Source organism: Solanum stenotomum, unplaced genomic scaffold, assembly GCF_019186545.1.
Source record: "Solanum stenotomum isolate F172 unplaced genomic scaffold, ASM1918654v1 scaffold18993, whole genome shotgun sequence".
NCBI classification, from domain to species: Eukaryota; Viridiplantae; Streptophyta; class Magnoliopsida; order Solanales; family Solanaceae; genus Solanum; species Solanum stenotomum.
Window position 1 is genome coordinate 1 of NW_026025318.1, and position 10604 is coordinate 10604.

Here is a 10604-nt window from a genome sequence, read left to right on the forward strand (position 1 = left end):
TAAAAATTTCAATCAACACACCCGTGACATAGAATGGGTCTGCCCCTGTTTGTTTGTGGGGGTGGGGTTGGATTAAAAATTTTCAATAATATCGTACCATGCCCTCTCTAATCCTAAATCATTGGCTTTAAAAACTTCAATTGCTCCACCACTAGTAGCTTCATCTCTTTCTTACTCCAAAAATGGAAAAAATTCAAATCATTTCAACTTGTTTAATTGGAGCAACAACAAATGATGAATCAATTTCATACAAAAACAGTACCCCTAAAGTTTCTAAAATTGAAATGACACCATGGGATTTACGACTCCTCCTTCTTGAAACCATCCAAAAAGGTCTCATTTTCCACAAACCAAAAAAAAGAGGAAAACAACATTCACAAATCATCATTTATTGACCACTTAAAAAAATCCCTTTGTCACACTTTACATTTCTTTCCACCTTTAGCCGGTCGATTTTTGATCGTTAAAAATTCAGACGACGATACAGTTTCTTTTTTTATAACATGTAACAATGCTGGAGTGGAATTCATCCACGCCAACACTCCAAAATTAACTGTATCTATGATTCTTGATTCTACACACGTACCAAATATTATTCACTCTTTGTTTCCATTGATTAATACTCGAAATTTCGAAGGTATTACTAAGCCTTTATTTGGGGTTCAAATAACAGAGCTTGTTGATGGTTATTTTATTGGATGTACTATGAATCATACATTAGCTGATGGTACTTGTTTTTGGCATTTCTTTAATTCTTGGGCTGAAATTTCTCGCGGACATAAAATCATTTCTAAAATACCAATTTTAGAACGTTATTTTCCGGAGAAAATAGATGTCCCAATTCATCTTCCCCTGAATTTGGATGATGAGAAATTAATCGAAAATATCGAAGTTCCAACGTTGATGGAAAGGGTATTTCATCTTAGTAAAGAAAATATTGGTAGACTCAAGAATAAGGCCAATAATGAAATGGGTATTAACTCGATTTCTTCTTTGCAAGCTTACTTGGCTCATCTATGGCGATGTGTTACTCGATGTCGTAAGCTTGATTCTGAGAAAGAAGTCATCATCACCATTCCTATAGGTGAGTTATACTTTCAATTTGAGATCATACTGGTCAAAAACGTACTTGAAACTATCAATTTTTTGCACTTAATTTTTCAATCATTTCTTTTTACGACTTGAACTCTCATCATCTATATGTTACTAAGAGTTTGTTTGGATTAACTTAAAATAAGTTAATCCAAAGTTGAGTAGATGGTGATGTCTTAGGTAGGAAAATAGAACAAGATCGTTGGTCTAGTTAATTATGAGGTGTGTTTTAATACATGAATAGTAATAGTTCAAGTATAAACTGATAATTGAGATGTGAAACTTGTAAGAAAGTGATACTTCAATTATATTTTTGATTATTAACTATTTTGATTTCTTGACTCATATAGTGAAAATGTTCAAATATGTCATTGAATTATGAGAAACGGCCTAGTAAATCTTCTGGTAATAGCTGTGATAAAATTGATCCACAAATGTACTTGCTCAATAATGATGAAAACTTTTCAGTTTCAATGGCACTTTCGTAGAGTATAGAGAATCAATTATTATAATGGTGGTTTATCTAGAGCGATGATCGATGTCCTACGTGACATAATACATGTAGGACACAAAATTGTCAAGCAGTATGTCATGTAGGACAAATGTGTCTATTTATTCAATTTTATATAAGTTTAAGTGTCTACTTATGCATATCCAAAGTTACATGTCAAGTTGCCCGCTGAATCCAAGTTAAGGGTCATGTTTATGTTTAACGTCAAACATAAATATGTCATTTAACTTCACCTCATTTCACATTTATGCCCTCTATCATTGGGTGTGCATAAGTAGACACTAAAACTTGTATGAAGTTGCACAAATTATAAACACACACGTCCTACGTGGCATGCTGCATGGCAATTTGTGTCCTACGTGGTGTCCTACGTGTATTATGATACATATGACTCATGTATCTACTTGTTCAACTTTATACAAATTTAAGTGTCTTATGCACACCTGACATAAATGTGAAATAAAGGCAAGTTAAAGGACACATTTATATATTATACATTTCCCTTATGTATATAATTGGTTCCTCACATGTAGGTCTAACTCTTTTTTTTATTGAGCATACATACATGTAAAATGTTTTAATGTTTCTATGTGACAATAAATTTCAAACTCATGATTGTTATTATGTTTTAATATTATATTGAATTATGTTATCATTACATCTAAAAATTTAAACAATTAAAATAAAAATATACTTTAAATAACTTAAGTATGTCTTCCACAAGTCCCATTACTACTTTAAATAACTTAATTATGTCTTCAACAGGCGGAAGATCATGACTAAATCCTCCTCTTCCAGAAGGGTATTTTGGAAATGCAATTCATGGCAAGCAAGTAAAGACAAGTGTAGGGGAGCTACTAGAAAATGGACTAGGATGGGTTGCAATGCAAATAAACAAGATGGTTGTTTCTCAAAACTCTGAAGAAGTGGTGAAAATATACAAAGGATGGGTTGAAAATCCAGTCATATTAAAAAAGGGGTCAGTATATGAGGGGAATAATAGATTGCTCATTAGTAGTTCTCCTAGGTATAATATTTATGGTAATGATTTTGGTTGGGGAAAACCAATTGGTGTGAGGAGTGGAATGGCAAATAAAAGTGATGGGAAAATTACTTTATTTCCTGGTGAAAAAGAAGGAAGTGTAGATATTGAAGTTTGCATTTTGCAAGAGACTTTGCAAGCATTGGAGAATGATCAAGAATTCATGGAGTTTGTAACCAAGACTTAAAACTTCCTTACTAGGATTAACTTTTTTGTGTTGTATTGGCTTTTTATTTACTTCTTGTTTAAAAGTATTATCTCCGTTTTAATTTATGTGATGTGATTTGATTGGATACGAAGTTTAAAATCATAGATGGAAAGACTTTTGAAACTTGTAGTCTACAATAAGTTCTGTAAAGGTTTTGCAGAAAAGTCTATCGGAAGTCATATCATCAAAATATTAATGTGCTAACACACACGAAAAAAATGAGAAAATCGTTGAATTCCTGTAAAATGACGCTCATAAATGCCCAAAATATGTAAAAAATGGTGATGCTTCACGTTTTGCTCCCCCAACTCCATGGAGGGTTCCGTAAAGTTTTGCAAAAAAAGTCGATTGGAAATCATATCACCAAAATATTCACGGGTTAACACATAAAAAACTGAGAAAATCGTCTCATTCCTGTAAAATGGCTCCAAAATGCCTGAAATATGTCCAAAAATGGTGAGGCTTCACGACTGCTCCACCAACTCCATTAAGGGTTCTGTAAAAGTTTTGCTAAAAAGTCGATCAAAAGCATATCACCAAAATATTCATGAGCTAACACACAAAGAGTTAAGAAAATCGCCTAATTCTTGTAAAATGACTCCTAAATGACCAAAATGTGTCCAAAAAAAAGATGAAGCTTCACGTACTGCTCCCCAACTCCATGTGGAGGGTTTCGTAAAGATTTTACAAAAAAGTCTGTGAAAAACATATCACCAAAATATTCATGGGTTAACATACACGAAAAACTGAGAAAATCGCCTAATTCCAGTAAAATGGCTCCTAAATAACCAAAATATGTCCAAAAAATGATGACGCTTCACGTACTGCTCCCCCAACTCCTAAAAAAGAAATGTATCATATTTTTACTACTAACTAAAAAAAAAAATCATATAAATTAAAACAAAAAAAAATACTTATGAAAAAATACTTTTCGTAAGATTTCCAACAAAACAGCACAAGTCAATTGGAATTTTGCTTTAATGTTTTGAAAAGAGTAAACGTGCATTAATGTTTATTTACGGAAGAAACCATATCTACATCCAATTTCCTTATTGAATAAACCATAGCATGAGAATAGTTTGTTATATTTTTTAATTATTGATATATCTTCCTGAAAAAAGTCAAAGGCCAGCGAATTCCAATCCTGCATTAGCATAGAAAGTCGAATTTAATCGAAGTTCTAATACACGCTTGGGTCATCGAATGGAAAAAAAATAAAATAATACTAATGAATAGACAAAATGCTGTTGTTTTAATTTTTTGATGCACAACATGATAAAGTGGTGTACGAAATCAGAATTTTAAAATTTAAAATTTCGAGTTCAAGTGTTTTATATTTTAAATAAATTGTTTGAACGTTAGTTGAATATAATATATGTGTGTCTTAATTATTAAAGTAGTTATACATTTCCATTTTAGAGTACAATGAATTACTATATTATAGAAGAGTCTAGGAATGACTATCAATGTTCCAATAAGATCTAAGATCACTATTAATGTCCAATATATTTATAAAATATATAAGTGGGCTCCATCATTTTCCACTTAAATACTACATATTATATATTATTAATTACTATACTATAAATCACTACTAATATCCAATATATTTATCAAGCTATATAAGTGGGGCCCACCACCTTCCACTTAAATACTACATATTATATATTAATTACTATACTATAAATGACTTAAATACTCCATATTATCTATTACAATAATTAACAATTATTTGACACTTTAAATTCTATCAATGTCATATAAATTAGGATAAAAAACCTAACATATAATATTTAAATATATTTAAAAATAATATAAGTAATACTATACATTACAATAATTAACAACTTAATTATTTAAAACTTATATAAAAAATTTAATTGACTCTCTAAATTCTATTGGTACCACATAAAATGAATTATATGATAAACATATATTGTTTGAAATTGACGAAAAAGAAACAATAAATTACAATAATTAATAAAAAAAATACTCGACGAAATTGACGAAAAACAAATTATAAATTACAATAATTAACAAAATAAATCTCTCGACTCCAACAAATCTATCAATTAATGTCACATAAATTGGGACATGGCAAATAACATATATTATTAAAAAATTAGGTTCAAAATGTACTATAAAATACAATAATTAACAACTTAATATATTAAAGAGACATATAAAAAAGGGTTAATATTTGAAATTCTGCATCTGCCACATAAATTAGAACAAATACAGTAATAAATTAACAACTTAATATATTAAAGAGACATATAAAAAAGGGTTAATATTTGAAATTCTGCATCTGCCACATAAATTAGAACAAAGAGAGTAATAAATATTATTTTCAAAATTATGTAAAAAAAAAGGTACTGCAAATCACAATAGCTAACAATTTAAAATATTTTTAAAATCATATAAAAATATCAATAACTTCTCAAATTCCATAATATGACATAAATTAAAAAAAATTGTAAAAGTATTATAAATTGTAATAAATAATACAACAATTTAAATTACTTAAAATTTAACGACTTAAAAATATTTTTTTAAATGAATTAAAATTTTGGTTAATTGTCAAAACTTTACATGTGCCACATAAATTGGGACATGGACAGTCACACATATTTTTTAAAAAAAATTACATTAAAAGTATTCTATCAATTAACAACATATATTGTTTGAAATTGACGGAAAAAAAACTATAAATTACAATAATTAACAAAATAAATCTCTCGACTCCAACAAATCTACTCCCTCCGTCCCTATTTACTTGTCCATATTTCCTTTTTTAGTTGTCCCTATTTAGTTGTCCATTTTGACAAATCAAGAAAGGACAACAAATTTTTTCCTATTATACCCTTATTTACACTTCTTGAAAATTGTAAAAGTGTATGTTGTTTCCCTCCAATTTATTTCACTTGAATTCAAATAAGTGGTTGTAATTTTGAAGTGAAAAGTTGTCATAAGGGTAAAATTGTAACTTCACTGTGCTAATCATTGTTGCCTTAATCCGTGTGTCATTTCTAAAGTGGACAACTAAAAAGGGACGGAGGGAGTATCAATTAATGCCACATAAATTGGGACATGGCAAATAACATATATTTTTAAAAAATTAGGTTCAAAATGTACTATAAAATACAATAATTAACAACTTAATATATTAAAAAGACATATAAAAAATGGTTAATATTTAAAATTCTGCGTGTACCACATAAATTAGAACAAACAGAGTAATAAATATTATTTTCAAAATTATGTTAAAAAAAAGTACTACAAATCACAATAACTAAAAATTTAAAATATTTTTAAAATCATATAAAAATTTTAATAACTTGTCAAATTTCATAATATGACATAAATTAAAATAAAAAAATAATATATATTGAGCCCCGTGCTGGCACGGGGTCCTATATCTAGTATAATATATGTGTCTTTATTTCTATCCACAAAAATAAAGTGATTTAATTCACTGATTGATTGAGGTGGATAGATAGACATTTAGTGGGCTCACCTAGGAAATTCACACTTAGCTTTTTTTTCTGTATTTTTATTACTTTTTCCCTTGGTTTTCTAATAATGTCAAATTTCGTATTAAGTAATTGACATGTCTATATCATTTTTTTCTAAAATAAAATAAAATATGTCTATATTAAAGATGGTTATACCCTCATCCTTTTCAAAAATTTTATCTCCCTCTATATGGATGTAATCTTTTTATAGTTAATCAAAGGTTGTTTGAATATACAAAGTTTAAATTATGAATTTGCTTCTGATTCTTATAATGATATCAAGTTAATATATAATAATAATTAGGTTCATAATCCAATATATATTATATAAATTTCTTAATATAAATACACTGTTTGAATAAAAATTACTGAATTCACATGAATCAATACTTTATATGTGAACTAATGACAGTTTTATAATTAATTATTAAATAAAATTGGGTAAAGGATAAAATGACCGTTCAATTAATTTTGACGAATATTTTTGTAATTCAACTTTAAATTAGGTGGGTATTGTCTCGATGTCGCAAGCTTGATGAAAGGGAAGAAGTCTTTATCGGTATTCGATCTCAAAGGTGAGTACACTTTTAATTACTTTCCGTTTCTCGATTTAGGTGATACAGTTGAAATTATGACAGTAAATTTGAACATAGATTCATAAAATTTATATATTTGAAAATTATATAAAAAATATTATATATAAATATAATAATTAGTTATTTCAAATATTTAAAAGACATATAAGAAAATTTGCTTTACAAAAAACTTGATTGATCACTGTATTCTTGGAAATGATCTTCAATAATTGGGGTAAAATATGAGCCCACTTTATAAAATTGATCCAAATAAGTCCTTGTTCACTAATGCCATAATGTTTTCAACATGTTGCCTTTACTTATTTATTTATATTTAGAGTGAAGGATAAAAATTATACTCAAAAGTATCTTAAGTTTTTCATGAGTTTTAGGTGGGTGAGTTTGTTAACTAAATTATCATCAAATGTTTATCTAAACATATTTCTATTAAATTAGGTCTTAGGCCTAACTCACACCCCAAAAGTTAGTTCAAAGGGAGGAAGATTGTTCAAGCCTTATAAGGAGTCCACCCATCTCATTAACCATCAATGTGAGACTTTTGTCATTCTTTAACAATTTCAACTATCAATTGTTCATTTCTACCTAAAATATCATTATTGTTCAGGTAGCTCTATTTCCATAAACATTTGGTGATAGTTCAAGACTTCAGATAGAAAACTCACACATAGTTAAGATATGAAAGTCAAAAATCTGGAATACTTTAACTAGATTTTTGACCCTTGGCAACAATAATATGGCGGTCAAGAATGGATAGAAATATACAACATTCTTTTCGAGACATATTAAAAAGAAAATAGTATCATTTAATAAATTGAGACAGACATAAGGAATACTTAATTATGTCTTCAACAGGCGCAAGGTCAAGACTAAACCTTCCTCTACTAGAAGGGAATTTTGGAAATGCAGTTCATATCGAGATAATAAAGACAAGTGCAAAGGAGTTACTAGAAAATGGACTAGGATGGGTTGCAATGCAAATAAATAAGATGGTTGTTAAGAAGTGATCAAAATGTATAAAGGATGGATTGAAAATCCAATTATATTTAATAAGACTAGAGTATTTGTGGAGAACACTAGATTGCAAGCAATGGAGAATGATCAAGAATTTATGGAGGTGGTGACTAATTAACATGACACTTTTTCTTTTTTAATTTGTTTCAGAAAGAATCGTAGCTTTTTATATTTATTTTTAAATTATATTTTGGGGATTTAAAAGTTTGACATACTTCATGTCCTCATCACCATTCCTATAGGTTAGTATACTTAATTTGAGATCATAAAGGTCGAAAACACTTGGACTATCACCTTTTTGTGCTTATTTATCAATTATTTCTTTTTACGACCTGAACTATATATCATTATCTATCTATTACTAGGAGTCTATTTGGATTGTTTAGACATTATCTTTGTTTTTATTTTATTTTTTAAAAAAATTATTTGAAATATAATAAAATAATCTTTTAAAAAAAAATAGAGTATATTTTGGATCCTCGTCTGTAAATGAAATAAACATTGAAGAAAAGAAATAGAAACGTAAAACAATCGAATTAGAAATCGTAAAATAAAATAAAGAGGTTACTATTCATGACTAAATTCAACTAATAAGTGCTAATTATTTATTCAAGCGACTATTAGAAAAATTTAAAAATAAGCACTTAAATAAAACAATCGAACTAGCAAACTTTTCAAATATGGGAGCTAAATACTGAAATGATATTTGATAATTTATAATAATTAAAACAATTTGACAAATTATTGCAATTTAGGCCATTTGTTGTGTTAAGCTCCTTGTGAGGTAACATTATTGTCATCTTCTATTGCCCATCCTTTAACTCGTTGTTGAGTGAGTCTTACCTACAAAAGAAAATTGCATAATTTTTTTTGTATTATGTCACGTAAAACATGTATTTACTTGCTCAATTTTATATCAGTTTAAGTCATGTCTACTTGTACACATTCAAAGTTGGAGGACATGAATATCAGATAAGGGAAAATTAAACGATATGTTTATATATTATGCCGTAAATCTAACATCCATAGTTTGTTAAATTTTTTACGAGAACAACTTAAAGGATCAAAGTTGTCCGCGATATCTTTAAATTTACCTCCAAACATTAGGGATTGTTCTTATTATTTTCTCTAATTCTTTTCATTGAAAGAAAACCACATAATTAATTCGAAAAAATAAAAGTTGCAAAGGTACCTGTTCATCCCAATCAGTTTTGGAAGTGATCATAACTAGTGCAATAGTTTGAACAAATGTGCCAATCAACATTCCCATCCAAACTCCCTACAAAACAATTCAACAACATGTCATAATATTCATATCTCTACAAGAAATTCATATTAAAGATAAAATTAAATTATTTGCAGCTGAAAAGGGACTGTAACACTCAAACTTAAGATTAGAAGTTTCACGCCAGTAGAATATAGGAGCGATGTTGAGTATATAAGTAAGCAGACCTTACTAACTAGTGACACGTTTTAATGTCGTGCAAGCCCAAGTCCAAAGCGAACAATATCACTAGCGGGCTGAGCCGTGACAAATTTGATATCCGAGTCACTCCTGTGTCAACCTTCTCGATGTGGGATAGGATTCAATATTTAGGCAAATCCCGATAAGGCAAGGCAAACCTCAGCGAAGACATTGATTCCATAGAGGGGGTGTATGTAATACTCTTGCAACATCTCGCAATTTGAAATAACTAGGAAGAAGCTAATAATTGGAAATAGTCATTTTTGGAAAAAATGAAAATCTGGAAATTTTGTTAAGTTAGAATAAGTTGTGTTTTGGCCAACTTCAAACGGACATAACTTCTAGCTCAGGATGATTTAGAGGTACCTATAGATATGGTAGAAAATCTCTTGGAATTATCTTTCCAACGCTGTTGAGTTTGCGCGATTCCGAGTTTGTATGAGTGAGTTATGCTCTTTGGAAGTTGGGCCGTTGGAATAAGGAAAGTCCAATCCGAAATGCCCCACTTAAGAGTCTGAAGTTTGGGCCCTGGGGCAACGCGCCAGCCAGAGCACCACAACTTCAGCTCTGAAGTTTGTGCTCTGGCGCCCCGCGCCTCTCAGAGCGCCAAGGTCACCAATTCTTCCTATATCTTCCCCAATCTTTCGTACTAGTTCCTTAGCAATGTACCTATGTTTTCTAGTTGATTCCAACACTCTAAGGTACATCTAAATATCATAATCCAATTCAAGGAAAGTTAAGATCAAAGTCAAGAGAAGTAAGAGTCAAGTCAAGAGAAGTTCTTAGAGTTTTCCAAACGTTTTAACTTTGTTTTAAGACTTGAAGTTCAAGTTGAGTAAATATTTAAGAGTAAAGTTTGAAGTTCATTTCTTCAAAAGTATATAGAAACTATGTATTCCCAAAGGGTTTAAAATGTTTTCACATTTAAACAAGAAAGGAAACCTCGATTTCCAAAGAGCCTTCGGGCTAGTTTTCAGAAAAGAGTAATCACTTTCTAAATAAAGCAAGAGAGGAAACTATGATTTCCAAGATAGCCTTTGAGCTAAGTTTTTGAGCACTAATCTCAAATCACAGAAAGAAGTATGTTTTTAAACAAAAGTGCTAATATTATATTTTTGGGAATAGTATTGAGCACTGATATGGGGAGAGTTCAGACAACTCACA

The 10604-nt window shown here is 29.4% G+C and overlaps 1 long non-coding RNA gene and 1 pseudogene across 1 annotated transcript; one reads left to right on the forward strand and one right to left on the reverse strand.

The window, feature by feature from the left end:
* The first annotated feature begins 181 nt into the window (after positions 1-181).
* Positions 182-2858, forward strand: LOC125850743 (protein ENHANCED PSEUDOMONAS SUSCEPTIBILITY 1-like; annotated as a pseudogene).
* Positions 2859-8511: 5653 nt separating this feature from the next.
* LOC125850744 (uncharacterized) lies at positions 8512-9301 on the reverse strand. The gene is made up of 2 exons (XR_007444840.1): positions 9168-9301; positions 8512-8818 (listed from the first exon to the last, which is right to left on the reverse strand). It is a non-coding gene; the product is annotated as an uncharacterized LOC125850744 (long non-coding RNA).
* Positions 9302-10604: the final 1303 nt, after the last annotated feature.